At 35.6% G+C, this 14206-nt stretch overlaps 1 long non-coding RNA gene across 1 annotated transcript; it reads left to right on the forward strand.

The window, feature by feature from the left end:
* Positions 1-11346: 11346 nt before the first annotated feature.
* On the forward strand, positions 11347-12161 carry LOC135217217 (uncharacterized). The gene is made up of 2 exons (XR_010315082.1): positions 11347-11611; positions 11804-12161. It is a non-coding gene; the product is annotated as an uncharacterized LOC135217217 (long non-coding RNA).
* Positions 12162-14206: the final 2045 nt, after the last annotated feature.

Consider the following 14206-nt stretch of genomic DNA (forward strand, 5'->3'; position numbering starts at 1 on the left):
CACAACACTTCACAATGTCTCGATATACAGCAAAAATATCAATAACCATCTTCTTCCAAAATTTAAAGTTAAATACTTTTCATATGACTTTTTCAAATATTCCAGGTCCAATTTCAAACATGTCTCTGCTTAATTTCCCTTTACTCTGTACAGGAGCATAGGGTTTCAGTGTAATTACACTGGAAGATTTTTTTGATTTTTCCAGAGGAAGGTTGTCAGGGGAGGTGGTTCCAGTAGTCGTTACCTGTGGCCGATTTACCGCCATCAAAGGGTCCAGGGGTACTTGTATCTTTATTTTCTGATTCCATAAACGATCAAAGTAAAAAAAAAAAAAAAAAAAAAAATATATATATATATATAAATAAACCTGCCAAAACCTTAAAAAAAGTATCATCAACCTTTCATGGAGATTATTCTTCCACTAATGGCACAAGTGAGAACCGACTCCCAAATGTTTCCGCATCCCTACCCTACCCCACAGGGGGATGGCACAACATAATTCGAGTGGCCCAAGTGTAAGCCAAACCCGCTTGATAGGACTGAGAGTATTACCAGAATACAATCATCCCCATCTAATCACTTATGGGCAAACCGGACAGAATGCCGAGAGTCCTATCCACAAAACTAGACCCCCCCCCCCTGGAATCCGTGGTCCAGCCCTGCAAAATAGTTCCGCCTGATATCACTCAGGTCCGAACATTATCGGGCAGTTGATGGTCCTGCCACAGTTCCCACTATTTAGCTTCAGATATAAAACCCCAGTCCCAGCTATGATATCTCTTCTGTTTACCATGGTCCAGTAAATTTTAGCAAAGGTGGAAATTTCCACATAATTAATCCCCCAAAAAAAAAAAAAAAAAAAATTACATGAAGGAGAAGGATTTAGTAAGAATGAAAAAATTGCAGAAAGAAGAAAAAGTTCTGACTAATTTAGTTGGATCAGCAGCTGCGGGCCCCAAGGACCAGTGAGAAAGCAACCCCACCAGGCATCACGCCCCAGCTTGCTGGTCCCTAAGCCCCTACCCACGTCAAGGGGTCAGCATCTAGGGGGTAATGTGCAGGAAGACTGTAAGGTCTCATGGTTACTAAAATATTCAAAACTTCAGGTACTTTTAGAAGTTTGAGTGATGTCGATAGGTCAACGCTAATTAATAGGTTGAAATGTTCTAAGGAAGACTTGCGAAATTATGATAGCAAGATTTCTTCAATCAAATGGTCCTCATCCAAAGACTAAGCAGAATTTGAGGCTGAATTTAGTTCTTGTCAGGAATATTTGGACAAAGTTATTTCATTGATAATTCAGTTAGAAAATATACTTCCTTTGTCACCTTCTGAAATGCATGAAACCCCCCGTAGCCTCCTTAAGAGTCCAGTAGCTCCTTTGCCTAAATTTGCTAGCAGTGATGGCGAAAATATAGAATTGTTTTTTAGACAGTTTGAAGAAACTACACAGTAAATTTTCGTATACTGATTATGATAAATTACTTTTGCTAAAGCAGCAAATTTCTGGTAAGGCTGCTCTGTTTTAAATAGAATCATTAGAGGCAGATAGGCAAGGTTATTCACATGCAAAAACACTCCTGCAAGCAGCTTTTTGCTTCTATTCCAGTTCAAAAATTTAATGTACTGAAACAGTTGGTAAAATATGAAGTTAGATGAAATTCTGAACCATTTGAATACATTAGTAATATTAGGAAAATACAAGAGGCCGTGAAGACTCTGAACATTAGTGTTGATGAGGTTTACAATACTTTTTCCTTAAGGAATGAATGATACTTTTAAGAACATTATGATTCAAGTAGCGGGAAACTCAAACCTACAACTGTACAATTGTGGAAAATTTCTTTGAATGTAATGAACGTTATTTGAATGTTTGTTCCGCTATTAAGCCTATGGAAGAAGCTTCGTAGCAAAGAATAGGTTAAATCCCAAAAGCTCCAATTTAGCTATTAAGGTGGATGTTGAAACGTTAATCCCTTTATTTCATGTACCCTTTGTCAAAATGCAATTTCTTCTAAGCACCCCCATTAATAAATGCACTATAGTCGATTCATTTAAGGTAGATTCTTGCGCCTCGAGACGTTTGTTTGGCGGCCTCTGATTGGCTGGTAGCGGGAGGCAGACTGCTCGCTCAGTGGGTCATATTTTCTTTTCGTTTGTAGCTTAGAAAACTAGCAATATGTTTACATTTCTTCATTTATCTCACGTTTTTACAAAAGATAGGAAAGTTTTGGTCATACCAAAGGATTCAGTATTAAATGTACATTAATGAATCTTTTCCTGAAATCAGTAAGTTTAAAATACAAAGGAATTACAACGAGTAGAAGTGAAGGGAGAAACATTTCATTCTTTATACCTGTTTTTATTCATCATCGGATTTTGCATAATTCATGAGATCAAGATAAAATAAAATCTTGTGTTATTAAACAATAAAATCACCCTGAATACGCTGGTGCTTTCAGATTTTAGATGCGTGTAATATGTAAAGAGAAAATGAAGAATATGTCTTATTATGTTGCATCCCGTGCTTGATTCGGTTTGACAATAGTGCCGAGACACTCGTTGGGTCTGGTCCTCTCAGTTAGAGCCGTGGCGTGTTGGCAGTTGCCAATTGGCGATATGGGAAGTTTGCAGTTTCGAGACTATGTATTCACCGAATTAGATGTCCTTATATTTTCTATAAATAAATGCATAGAATTCCCATTATGACTTTCGAACATTTTTACTCAAATATCATATATGTCCGTATTTCTGACATATCTGATAAAAAAGTAAATAATCAGATGGATGCATCTGGTATCGTTGGAGGTGTAGCTGGCCGCGGGCGGGAATTCAGTCCAGGAATGAATTTGAAATCTACGGACCTACTTCGCACTCTTCAGCTCATCCTTAGTTTTAATGAGGTTGGTTTCAACATATTGTTTCTAATTTCTTATATGAATATATTTTCAAACTTAAGAGATATCAGAGACTTAATTGAGTGATATGAAATAATAATCTCAGTGGAGCAATAAACAGCAAACGAACTAAGCAAGATTTTTTTTTCTTTCCAAGCAGATGTCTCAAGATGACAGCATCATTCGTCGCACCGTTTCCAGATTTTGCAAGTCAAGCTCGCAACATTATAATGAATGTTCATCGTTTTACTTCAGCTCACAGTGGGGAGCAGACTCAAGAAATGAAGAATTTGAGAAGACCGCCAAAGCTACAGGAGTGCCAACCAACACAGTGAAAAAAATCAAGCGACAGTCATCTGAATGTGGTAACGTCCCTTCGCTTCACTTGTATATCCCAGGAAGAGGATCCGAGTGAAGGACAAGGTGGATAGTTTTGAAATGAGTGTATTCGGAAGGAGATTTTGTCTTTTTACGAGAGAGGAGAGCTCCCAACGTTAGATGCCCTACTGGAAAAAGTGAAGGAAGACCCGGTAAAGTTTAATGGTGGAAGAACAACGTTATGGAAAATTGTGAGAGGGCTTGGATTCCGGTACAAAAAAAGTGACGAGTGGAAGAGCAATTTAATGGAACGTGATGATATAGTGGCAGCGAGAACTGAATACCTACGGTTAATTGAAAAGAATAGAAATTGTAGTCCAACTGAACGTAAACCTGAAGTATTCCTTGATGAAACTTGGATAAACCAAAATGATGTGGACGTCAGTGTTGACAACGGTGAAGGCGAAATAGGACCCACTAAGACTGGGAAAGGGGTCAAGATTTATTGTGGTGCACGCGGGGAGTGAGAAGGGGTTTGTCAAAGATGCGCTATTTTTGTTTAGGTCAAAAAAATGGTGCCAAAGGGGACTACCATGATTCCATGGACCATGAAAGGTTTTTAAAGTGGTTTAAGGAACAACTATTGCCTAATATAGAAGATAGATCTCTAATCATAATGGACAATGCTCCCTACCATAGCAAAATAGAAAACTAAAGTGCCAACAACCAGCAACAGAAAAAGTGAAGTCATACAGTGGCTTTCTTCTAATAACGTCACCCACGACCCATCAGCAACAAAGCCAAAATTGCTGCAGATTGCCAAGTGTCACAAAGAAAACAGAGGTATGTGATAGATGAGATAGCCCGTGCAAATGGTCATGATGTGCTCCAGACTGCCACCATATTATTGTCAGTTTAACCCCATAGAACTTATATGGGCTCAAATAAAGGGGGATATCAGAAAAAATAACTCTAATGCAAATCAATCTTTGAAAACTGTTGAGCAGCTTACGAGACTGCGATAGACAAAGTTACAACAGAACACTGGAAGAAATGTTTTCACCACGTTAAGAAATTAGAGATGATTATAGGAGGAAAGATGTTGCTAGAGAGCATATGTTTGAAAGTTTTTGTTATTGACATTGGAGATGACGAAACTGACAGTGATGATATTGATATTAGGGAGGATGACACTGACAGTGATGATATATATCAATGATTTTCCATTATTTTTTTTTTTCTAAGTTGAAGACCTAACAGTGTTTCTATAGTTTTCCATTTTTTAGATAGGCAAATTTCATAACTACAGTATATCCATATGAGTTTTCCTTTTTTTTATATTTAATGGCATAACAATTACATATCTGTTTATAAATTCTTTTTACTTGGGTTTTAATAGAAAAGGGATATCAATGTATCTTTATAATTTCCCATTCTTTTTTTTTCCATAGGTAATGACATGGACTATGTATATATGCATGATTTTCCTTTATTTATTTTTTAATAATGATGACGTAAGAAAATTTTTAAAATTTTTAATTTCTTTTTGTTCATATCGATAGCCTAATGCATACCAATGTAAGCCTAAACTGTGTATGAGTTTCTTTTGTGTTTATGACAATATATCTGCATGAATTTCCATTCTTTTTGTATAAAAAGATGATGATATAACAGTCTTCTGATTAGTCTCATTATCCTACATGTACTATATATATATACAATTATGCAGGGCTGTGGGAACGGTTACGGGAGCTATTCTACTCGGGTATGAATTAAGTGATTCAAGAATAATCAACTACCTCAGGAGAAAACTAAGCAAATTTTTCCTAAACATTGTTGTAGACATGTTGTCAAGTGTAACATGTATATAAAGGAGGATAAACATTCTGGTGTAAGAGTAAACTCAGCAATTCTGAAAAAGACAGAATATTATATTCGTTACATCGTCAACAAATTTTATGGTAAGGAATAAACATTTGTACTTTTGTTTATTGAGTGAACTATGAAAACCATAAGCTTTTGGATGTTATTGGCCAGAGAAACAAGTTCTGTTATTTATCAGTGAGCCTCATAAAGCATGTACATTTCTCACTTAGACTAAATTGAAGCCAAACCAACCCAGATGCATCCATCTGATTATTTACTTTTCTTTTATCAGATATTGTCCAGAAATACGGACAAGCGCCTCAGTGGCGTGGTTGGTTTGGTGTTTGCTTCTCACCTCGGTGGTCGCGGGTTCGATTCTCGGCCATTCCATTGAGGAGTGAGAGATGTGTATTTCTGGTGATAGAAGTTCACTCTCGACGTGGTTCGGAAGTCACGTAAAGCCGTTGGTCCCGTTGCTGAATAACCACTGGTTCCATGCAACGTAAAAACACCATAGAAACAAACAAACAGAAATACGGACATATATAATATTTTAGTAAAAATGTTCGAAAGTCATAATGGGAATTCTATGCATTTATTTATAGAAAATGTAATGACATAATAATTCGGTAAATACATAGTCTCGAAACTGCAAAACTTCTCATCGCCAATTGGCAACTGCCAACACGCCAACAGCTCTAGCTGAGAGGACCAGCCCACGATATCTTGCGTCTCTCGGCACTACTGTCAACCGAGTCAAGCACGGATGCAACATAATAAGACATATTCTTCATTTTCTCTTTACATATTACACGTATTTAAAATCTGAAAGCACCAGCGTATTCAGGGTGATTTTATTGTTTTAAAACACAAGATTTCATTTTATCTTGATCTCGTGAATTATGCAAAATCCGATGAAGAATAAAAACAGGTATAAAGAATGAAATGTTTCTCCCTTCACTTCTACTCGTTGTAATTCCTTTGTATTTTAACTTATTGATTTCAGGAAAAGATTCATTAATTGTACATTTAATACTGAATCCTTTGGTATGACCAAAACTTTCCTATCTTTTGTAAAACGTGAGATAAATGAAGAAATGTAAACATATTGCTAGTTTTCTAAGCTACAAACGAAAAATATGACCCGCTGAGCGAGAAGTCTGCCTCCGCTACAGCCAATCAGAGGCCGCCAAACAAACGTCTCGTAGGCGCAAGAATCTACCTTAAATGAATCGACTATAGGTATATCACCCCAAAAGAAAAAGTAGATAAATTAAAAGCTCTTAATGCTTGCATTAAATGTGCAAATCTAGGACATGGGGAAAATTTTTGTAAGTTTAAATTTAAAAGGAAATGTAGTAAATGTTATGGTTGGCATTTTTCATTTCTATGTTCTTGTGATTCTGTTAATCCTTCAGTGAAAGAGACTGTATCCAATCCCATTGATACCAAACCTAAGCAGAAGCAGCATAGGGATACAGCAACAAAGAAAACTACTCAAAGTAATTTAATTTCTCCAGGTGCCTCACTCCAAAGTAATGGTGGTATAGACTCTTTGTTGCCTACCTTTTCATGTCTCATTGGAAATACGAAGGTAAGAGGGTTAATGGACTCGGGTAGTCAAGCCAACTTTATATCGGAAAGGGCTCTGGAGGACAGCTTTACAGAATTGTTAAGGATAAGCTGCAGGTTACTGTTAATGGATTTAATGGCCCAAGGAAGTATAATTCTAAATTAGTAGAAGTTAAGATAAAGTTTGACACGACACATATGACATAGAAGCTATTTGTGTTCCCGAAATTAACTTGAATTTGAAATTACCTGGCTTAAGTTTAATTGTACAATCCTTTACAGAAAGAGGGTATGAACTTTTTGATAATTTTCTAAGGACGGGTAGTGACTCTATTTCTAACGTAGATTTTATTCTTGGTTCCAGTTCCTTATATTGCATTATGATAAACTCTGTTGTATATGGTAGAGATACTCCTTCCATGTATTATGAAACAAAATATGGAGTTTTATTAACAGGAAACTTAAAGTGTGTGCTTGCTAATCTAAAAGTATTTATCTAATTCCTAGTAGCTTCGCATTTGTCACTTCCTCATGAACAAATTAATGAAGAAAGTTTTAATGTATTGGAAAGTCTTTTTCCCATGACTAATTGCTTTAGGTCTAATGTAATAACCTTTGAAAACCCTAAAGAGAAAACTTTAAAATTTTTGACAAAATTGGTGTAGTTAATGATAAGGAATTAGAAAGAGCTGCTTCTCAAATACTTGAACAAGACTCTTATCATTTTCATGAAAGTGTAGGACTAGATGAGGAACTACTGAAGTAAATCTGGAAGTTAGTGAAGTTTTTTTACATTAGGAACACTCATAGGAATGAAGATGGTAGATTAGTAATGCCATTGTTATGGAATGGTAGAGTTTCGCATTTATTAGGAAAAAAATGTTAACTTGTCTAAGAAATATTGGAAGCTACACACAAGAAACTGTCCAAACAGGGAAATTTAATTAAATTGATGGATGAAAATATTAAGGAACAAGAAAAACTAGGTTTGATAGAAAAAATAGAAAATTAGAAGCATTTTGTTCTCAGCATCCTGAATATAGCTTCCTACCTAATATGGAATATTCAATTTAGATAGGGACACCACTAAATGTAGAATAGTTTTCCTATCAAATTTATGTGAAAATAGTTCAAAGAGTAATCCTGTTATAAGTCACAATCAAGCCATGTGGGCTGGACCTTGTCTTAATCAGAAGATATCTACTTCTTTGTTTCAAATTAGATTTGATAAATATTTGATGTGCTTTGACTTGAAAAAGGCATTCCAACAAATTGCTTTAGAGGAAGCTGATCAGAACAAACTTTTGTTTTTTCTGGTTTAAAAACCTTAACATGGGAGACTTTACTTGTATTGCTTATCGAAATCTCAGACTTAGCTTGGTTTACGATGTAGCCCAACAATACTAATGGTAGGCTTATTTAAAATTTTGATTCTGGACGCAAGAGTTGACCCAATTGAATTGAGGAACTTAAAGAAATTAATTTATTCATTATTATACATGGATAATGGCGCATTTACTGCTAATGATCAAGAATCATTAAGATGGGGTTTTTCAAAAATTGAATGAAATTTTTCTTTTCACCCTTATAAGTTTACTCTGCAGCAATTTGTTACTAATGATGAAACCTTGCAAAGTGATATTGATCATAAATAGAAATGGAAACTCCAAAAGTAGTAAAACTCTTCGGACTCAATTGGGATAGAATCACAGACAAGATTTCAACTCGTAAACTGAAGTTGGATCCAGAAGCTGATAATAAAGGTGGTTTTTGAAAAGCATTGCTTTGAATTTTGATCCATACAATTTTAATGGACCTATTTTAAAATAGAGCTCGCTTATTCATGCATAGTCTACAGACTGACAAGTCTCTCAGTTGGGTATAAAAAGTTATCCTATAGGCAACAAAAGGAATGGAATAATATTTGTAAACAAGTAAATGCTACGCCAGAAATGAAATCCAAAGATTTGTAGGTGAAAGAAATAGTTCATACAGGCTAATAGCTTTTACAGACAGCAGTAAATCTATTTATGGCACTACTGTTTTTATCCAGGATATTTCGACGCTAGAAGTAAACTTTGTTCTTGCTAAAAATAGGTTAGTGAACAGACAATTAGAGAATAAAAGCATTCCTTCACTAGAATTGCAAGCCGTTGTTTTGGGGACAGAAACCTTAACTGATTTATGTCAGGAGATAACGGGCCCACAATGTCCAACACCCATTAAAATTACAGAATTGGTTTTGTATACCGATAGTATGGTTTCTTTAAGTTGGATCAATGGGTACGTTTAATCACTGGATAAAATGAACAAGAAAGTGATTTTATATTGAACAGGTTAGAGCTCCTTCAGAGGCTTTTGTAATAAGCACCCTGTTAAGTTTAGTTTCATAAGTGGAATACTAAATCCAGCTGATTGTAATCACTAGGTGCATATCCTATAAGGTACTAAAAAGAACTAATTACTTTTCAGGCCAGCCAAAATTTCTAAGACAGGAATTAGTGAAGAAAATGGAAATAATGATAATTTTGATGTAATAGTTCCTAATCCTATGGCAGGTCAGAAAGTAACAAACTACTCACTAAATACTTCTGACACAACTAATGTTTCCCTTTCAATTCAAAGTGAGCATTTAATTGATTTGAATGAAGTGTCCAAATTTTCAAAGTTAATGAAGATTTATATGCTTGTTCTAAAATTATATGGAATTTGAAAGAGCGAATTAAAGCCAGAAAGAATTTAAGCTCAGACTCAAGACCCAATCTTTATTTGAAAGCTTTTAACATTGTTATTCAAAAAGAACAGAGCATTTGCTACCCAGAAGTTTGTCCGTTATTTTGAAGGTAACCGTAAGAATGTCAGAGATATTCCAAATATCGTTTTGCAACTTAATATTTATAGAGATAAACTGTTCAATTTTAAGGTTAGAAGTAAAGTGGGTAAGTGGAAACCACCTAATAAAACTCGTGCACTTTCCTATCCTATTGCATAGAAAAGTAGGTTAACTAAGCTTATCATAGAAGATTTGCATGAAAAAATGTTGCATTCTGGCTTGTATGCAGTACTGTCTGAAATGCGTAAAAGGTTTTTGGATTCCTCAGTATTTTTTCTGCAGTGAAAAAGGTAATTAAAGAATGTGTTTTTGTGCAAGAAAGCTACAGCTAGGACGATAAAAACAAATCAGAACGCATACAGAGATTTTAGGATAGATCCTCCCTCAATACCATTTAGGTATGTGTTTGTTGATCATTTTGACCTTTCAATATAAAAAATTCATGGTAAAACTTCCAAAGTTTGGATTTTGTGTTTATCTTGTCTTTGGTCTAGGGCCATTAATTTGAAAATTTGTGATTATTTAACTACAAAAGAATATTTGAGATCCCTTCAACTTCATTGTTTTCAATATGGAATTCCAGAGTTGATTTTGGTCAGATCTTGGTTCACAATTGGTTGCTGGTGGGAATATTGTAGCAGACTTTTTGAACGATCCTGAACTTCAAAGTTACTTTGATGAAAATAACCATTAAAAGGTTAAGGTTTGAACAATATCCAAAGGGATGTAAAAAATTGGGTGGCCTTGTAGAAATTTGTGTTAAAATGTGTAAAAAAACTGATTCATAGTGCTGTCAAAAGAATTATGTTTTAGAATACATGGGAATTTGAATTTATTATTGAACAAGCTGTTCACCTAATTAATAGACGTCCTATAGCTTTCAAGGAAAGCTTAAGAGATGCTCTTGATGTACCAGAGGCTATCACACCAGAAATGTTGATTACATGGATATAGTCTGGCTTCCATTAACATCATTCCAAATTTACAACTTTCAGAACGGAGACTTGGAATGGAGCATTGATAATCCTGTAGATGATATCAGAAATAAATACCATAAACTCCTGAAGTGAAAAGTAACTTGATTGAAAAAATATAATTTTTGAATTTTTAACTAATTTGATATATCAAGAAACTAATTGAGAAAAGTCTTATAAACCAGTGGATCATAAAAAACCTGAGATTGGAGACATTGTACTGATTAAGGAAATTAATACGAAGCCTTCTAATTATCCGATGGCTGTTGTAAAGAAAATTAAAATTATGAATTAGATGAAGTTACTGAAGTAGAACTTCTTAAGGGTGGTTCCAGAGAATTGGTAAGAAGACATGTGTCGTCAATAATTCCACTCTTGAAACCGAATACTATTACCTTGGATAATGACGAGTCTGATATACTCTCAAATAAGGATAGCTCTGAAGAAGTCTTTGGGAAAAGACCACAAAGAAAAACGGCCCTTGCGAGTATAAGAAAACTAATTTATGTTAAAGATGAAAATTAATTGTTTAAATTTGTTGAACTGAATATTTGAAGCTTTTTTCAAAATTTTATAAGGTATGATTTGTTTATGGGTTACTTTATTGATTTACTTAATTTGATTTATTCAAATTCTTTGAATTTGAATCCCTTGTTTGGAGTTTAAGATTTATAGAGAAAATGAAAATTATTTATTTGCATATTAAAGTAGTCCTTTAAACCCCCGTGCCATACTAAGCAAATTCTAAAAGGAACATGGGAGTTTAAAGGATTGCGCAAACACCTAGATGGCTCTGCGTGGCTCTTTTACCTGTTTTCAGTTCGTCCTCCTCATCCTTGATTTTTTATGGAAGGACGACGGCCTTTGCATTTCGTGATTCTTGGAGGAGAAAAAAATGTCTACCTCGACCCGCAACGAAGCAGAAAAAGCAGTTCAAGCTCAGGTTCCAACTTGGAACCACTGGATAACCTTTTGAAGATAACTGGTGAACTCTACTCCCTCGCAAGAGAATGCTTTTTATAATTGAAGAAGCATCTACATTAACTATGTAACGTTTCTTGCCGACCCACCTGTCTCTGCCTCTTCCGTCGTCGTCTTTGAAGCCAACGTCAACACTTCTATGGAGTCAATGGTTGAACCTTTCCTGCCCAGTAAGTTTCCTACGATTTGTGGCGTATGGTAAAGCTTAGGTTAGGGGGTTTTTAATTTTTCTTAATTAATACCACGCTTTCAGAACCTGTAAATTTTCTATGGATTCTTGTGTTTATTTTGCTATCTATAAAGGTGTATATTTATTGGAACTTTGTTATTACCATTTGTGTAATTACTCTTTTGATTTTTAGGCAGTTGCTAATTGTTAAGGAGGACAGTGGTTTAGTGGAAGACACTGATTCAATTTCTTGTTCTTTCACGCAGCTGATTTAGGTAATTTCAGTGTTAAGTGTCAATGATATACACAATTTTTTTCATGAGGATAGTCTTTAATTTATTCAAATATTGTTGGACTCGATAATGATAGTCTGTTGTTGTTGTTTTCAGAATCCATAGGTTTCAAAAAATTTCCATGAGTGAAGGTCTTTCCACCACAAGCAATAGTTGTCTATTTATGATTAGCGATTGGGAACAGGACTTCAGCCATCGGAGTTGTATCTATGCCATTTCGTAATCTTAACTTTCATACGAATAAATAATTTTAAAGAATTTGTGTTTTTATTTAACTGTGAAAGAAAGCATTCAAGGTTACGAGCAACTCTTGTGTAAAGCTCTTGGTTTTTCTATAAAGTTTTTGAAAATATATATATATATGTATATGTATATATATGTATATTCATATGTATATGTATATATAGTATATATATATCTATATATATATATATATATATATATATATATATTGTGCATGTGTGTAAAGTATATGTATATGTACGTGTATATGTATATCATATACTATATATAATATATATATATATATATATATATATATATATATATATATATATATATTGGTAATGCCTAGGGATTTTGATTAATAATATATTGTTCGTGCAATTCTCTGTGACCTATGGAATGTGGAGAACAGTGCAGAGGTGACGACCTGAGGGTAGCTGATCAATGAGTTTCTAGGGGGTGGCGTGAGATAAAAGTGCTTAATTCAGGAAGTCAATGTACGACAGTTTATGAACTCTCTCAAAGTGCCTTTGGGAAACTGGTTGTAGCCAGTAATAGAGGCGTTGTCGAAGTGTGCATTCGTATGTGCGCGGTGCGCCTCTTCTATTCATAATGTATCACTAGCCAAGTCTATGGGAAGACTTGCACAGAGATTCGGGGGAGGAAGGCGAAGCCATGATGGCAGATGCCAAAGTGTTTTTATTTATCAGTGAGTGATATCCGGTTTGGGAATGGGTAAGTGTTACCTTTACTTTAGCCAAAGGGATGGCTTGTTTGATATCTTGTAAGATGTTCCATTTTATTAACTTTGTCTTTAAACTTGTGTGTGTACTTACCGGGATGTGTTCTGTATCTTTGAACAGACGGATCTGGAAATGCCGGGGGACAGAGTTCCCAGAGGGGTGTGGACTTTTGGGTGACTTGACAATGAGTAGTTTTTGAGTTAGTCCTGTAAGACTGGGTTACTTGGTTAATTGATTTATTTGTTCTTGTAAATAAACGTTATGTTATGATGCAACTCTCTCATTTTCATTACCTGTTAGAATGGAAGAGAGAGAGAGAGAGAGAGCGGTGATTACTGGATTCCTTGGAGGGAGGGAGAGAGAGAGAGGGGGGGTGATTGCCATGAGAGAGAGAGAGAGAGAGAGCCTGTGTGTGTAATAGGTGTGGGGGTCTGCCTTCCGGGGGTTTTTTCGTGCCCCGACCTTACCTTATTAATATGGGGGTCTTCCCCCATGTTATAGTGGTGGCAGCAGGTTAAAGAGGGGATATAAAAAGTCTTCTTTCTTTTCTATGCCTAGGAACGCCAATGTAGAGATGGGTGGCCAGTTAGAAAAATAAAAAGGGGTCGTGACTTAGCGATAGTTTTCGAACGACAAAGCTTTGTGGGATTGTGGAAAATCATTAAACTGTTAGTTTTTCAGTTACTTAGTGAGAAAAAATGAGAAAATATCTGTCTGTTTACTGTGATAAAGGGAGGGAAGGATTTTTATTGGGACTCAGCATTTTTCCCAGGGAGTCAGCCAGAAGCAGTGAACGCACCACCCAGTGTGACTTTTTGCTTGTGCAATGACGAGAGTGTTCCGAGATACCCGTGCGGGTGTTGTGTTTAATACATATATCACTGCCGCGTTTTACGAAGAATTTCGAGTTCTTTTTTCCCATTATGGAGTGGTGAGTGTTAAACTATTGTTTTGAAGGAGTGGGTTTTTGTTTAAATATTTCAGGGAAATGGGATTGGTTCAAGAGGTCAACAATTTTTCTTGTCTTTGCCCCATAGTGACGTGTTTTTCTTTATTTGCACATGTTTATAATAGACGTATGCATTCGTCTTTGTTTAAAACATAGGAGTGTATTTTTCTATGCATGGGAACTGTGCTTAGATAAGCATATTTGGCTTAGTGACACAGAGCGGCCACAATTTTACGGGCTCAGCACATTTCTGCTAACCGGCGCAGGGAGGCATTGCATGGCGGGATATTGCAAGGGGAGTATGGCCTGCCTCGGGGGATAGTCGCATGGAAGGTACCACTAGCCTCCCTCGAGAGATAGTGCAGGGGTCCTCAGACACTGTTCAA

The sequence above is a fragment of the Macrobrachium nipponense genome, chromosome 7, assembly GCF_015104395.2.
Source record: "Macrobrachium nipponense isolate FS-2020 chromosome 7, ASM1510439v2, whole genome shotgun sequence".
Taxonomy (NCBI): Eukaryota; Metazoa; Arthropoda; class Malacostraca; order Decapoda; family Palaemonidae; genus Macrobrachium; species Macrobrachium nipponense.